The sequence below is a fragment of the Henckelia pumila genome, unplaced genomic scaffold (assembly GCF_033568475.1).
Source record: "Henckelia pumila isolate YLH828 unplaced genomic scaffold, ASM3356847v2 CTG_466, whole genome shotgun sequence".
Taxonomy (NCBI): domain Eukaryota; kingdom Viridiplantae; phylum Streptophyta; class Magnoliopsida; order Lamiales; family Gesneriaceae; genus Henckelia; species Henckelia pumila.
Window position 1 is genome coordinate 4,192,231 of NW_027331833.1, and position 3,155 is coordinate 4,195,385.

Here is a 3,155-nt window from a genome sequence, read left to right on the forward strand (position 1 = left end):
CACACAGCACTCTTGCTCATAATCTCCCTTGAATTGTATGGCGTTTTGTTGAAGCATAAGTGTAGCTCCTAAAATTCAATTTACTAAATCGTATGCATTAAATTTAAAAAGACCACATTCATCAAGAGCTTTTGAAAAATCTCTTCTTTGCTCGAAATTTCGAACTATTCCCCCAACTTTATCTGATTCGAAGAGAATCTCATTAAAGTCTCCTCCCTAATCCAAGGTAGATTTTGGAGTTCATGAATCCCTGCAAGCCTCCGCATTAGCTACCATGATATAGGACGTAATGAAACCACCGGATTTTCATAAAACCCGTAAATCTCCAACTACTCCATCTGGTTTTAACAATACAATCTATATGGCCCTGTGAATATGATTGAACATCAACCTCAAATTGCTCTTTCCACATCAACATAAGCCCACCACTTCTGTTTTTATTATCAACCCCAAATTGCTTTGTAAATCTTAATCTATTCTGCCACAATCGCCACTGCGCATTAGCCAATTTTGTTTCAATAAAAAAAAAAGTAAACTTGGGTTTCTTGCGTCAATAAGAGTCCTGAGATCGCGGAATGCACGATGGTTCCCAACCCCCCGTGCATTCCAGATTAAGATAATCATTGAGATCGGTGGGGTTGCGCATCAACTTTGAGAGGCCTAGGAAGAGGTGGTGAAACGTGAAAGAGAAGAGAAAAGACAAAGTGCCGATTTGGTTGGGTTTGGGAAAATAAATATTTTTTTAATACAAATAAATATATAATATACATGTATATATTATAATATATATATATATATATATATATATATTAATTTAAACGGATATCGAGTCGGATATGAGTAAAATTTTATCAGACCCGCCTCCATACCCGAACCCCAACATCCCCATATCCGATTATTTAATCGGATCTAAATTTTCCTACATACCCTCTTCCATTCGTACTAGTTGTCAGCCCAATAATAAGAAATAAAAAGATAATTGTTGAGAGTGGGATTTGAACCCACGCCCTTTCGGACCAGAACCTTAATCTGGCGCCTTAGACCAACTCGGCCATCTCAACTCTGTTGAACATTTTAGAATCGTATGTTATTTGTAATATAAAAATTGATCATTTTTCCATTCAAAACAAGGATTAGTTAATTAGTTTCACGCCAAAAAAAATTTAATCATAATCATATATATTAGGTGTGACAATTTTATTCTTATATTTTAAAAACAAAAAACAATTATTATTCTATAACTATTTCTTGACGATCAATTTTAATTATTGTCACAAAAAATTATACAATTAAATTACTAATATATTATTAAATTTTTATTTGAGAAACACATTTATATGTTACGATAGATTTTCAGGAGCAAAAATATGATTTCACTTTGACAAAAATGAAATTGTTGGGCTATACGAGGGATTTCAGGGAATTGTCTTCTGGTCCAGTCCACAGAAGGCCCATTGATAGATCTCATTATAAATTTTTCGGCTCAAATATTATGTTTTCTAGGAGAAAATATCACTTATTAAATTCTTTTTAAAAAATCACTTACTAAAATGTTGTTTTCATAGAGTGTTCGAAATAACATAAAAAAAAGGCTCTGGACTTTTTTTGCTTAAAAATTCACTTATATATATTTCTTAAACTCAAATTCAGGGTTAGCTTTTGTTTTTTCTAAAATTGAAATCTCAAAGTTTGTGGAATGCTGATTCTTATTTTATATATGTTTTATAGTAAAAATAAAAAAATTCATGTGAAACGGTCTTACTAATTAATTTTGTCTCATTGGTTATGAGTCACTCATGAAAAAATATTATAAATACGAGAAGGGATGTTGACCCGTCACTAGAGTCACTTATTTATCAAACACTACTCACTTCTGATTTTCAGTTTTTCAATTTCAAATACTTTTTCTTCATAATATATAAATTTAATCACTACTTCAAAAATAAAAATTTTCGCTAACATGCCCTACGATTTCTTTCTCGTTCAGATTTACTTAATGTAATTTGCATAAAAGAATTAAAAGTAACATATAAAGAATTTTTGGATATTTATATGATATTTTATTTTATTATCTAAAGTATAAACATGCATCTGGTTTGCCTCTTTTTCCTTTGGAACATCTTGAATTTTACATTATAGCATTTAATTAATTTTTATAAAAACCATTAAATAAATTTAAATTGATCATAAGAAAAAAGCAGTGAACTTGGGCAAAAAACATTTAATTTATTTCGTCGCCTTTGAATTTGCAGTTGGTTTTCTCAACTAATTTGGTACACCTACCTTAGACTAGTTATTTATATGCATTTATTATTTCTTATTTATAATTCCATGCATTGATGTTTTTTCCCCTTTTTCCATACATATATATTTTGTGCAACATAATATAGTTTTGTTTTTATTTTATTTTATTGCTTACAAAATGTGTTTACTGTCATGCGTAATTGCATGGCATTGGTACTGAAGTTTGATTGAATTAAAGTGTAAGTCAACTCAGGTCTTTGAGAAAAGTACTAATAGTAATAATTTTTATTTTTTTAATAAAAATAATTAACTTGACACATGGAAAGAGAAGTATGTAATGTAATAGAATAAATAGGTAAATGGAATAAGTAAAATTAATATAATGGTTTTTTTCTTAATGAGAGAGAAATTCAGATTTTTGCAATATAATTAAGTTGTATACTTGTATGTTAAAAAAAAATTTCAGAAAAATAAATAAATTTGGAATTGGAATTTCTTCCCCCCCCCCCCGATCATAGCCTAAAATATGTTAGTTTCAAATAATTCATCTCCCAAAGGTGGACGCGGCTCGAGTTTTGTTGGTCGGACCGCTATGCCGGACTCTTAAAATTATCATTCGAGTTCAACCGGAACCCGATCTTTTTAAAGAAAAACAACCCAAACGGCCAAACCCATAGGGGATTAGGTAGCGGGTACTGTACCAAATTTCCCACACTCCTAATCTAGATGAATAAGAAAAGTTTGAAATATAAATTTGCACATTATAAGAATATAATAAATACATTAAGACGAGGAAGCTATGTAACAGTACACATGTTACCATAATGAAGTGCATCTAATAATCTCAACCCTTCAGTTGGAGGTCCAACCCTGGCTAGGGTTTTGAACTAACTTGCCTAATTCATGGTTAA

General features: G+C 30.6%; 1 non-coding gene across 1 annotated transcript; it reads right to left on the minus strand.

The window, feature by feature from the left end:
• Positions 1 to 980: 980 nt before the first annotated feature.
• Positions 981 to 1,061, minus strand: TRNAL-AAG (transfer RNA leucine (anticodon AAG)). Its single transcript has one exon. It is a non-coding gene; the product is annotated as a tRNA-Leu (tRNA).
• Positions 1,062 to 3,155: the final 2,094 nt, after the last annotated feature.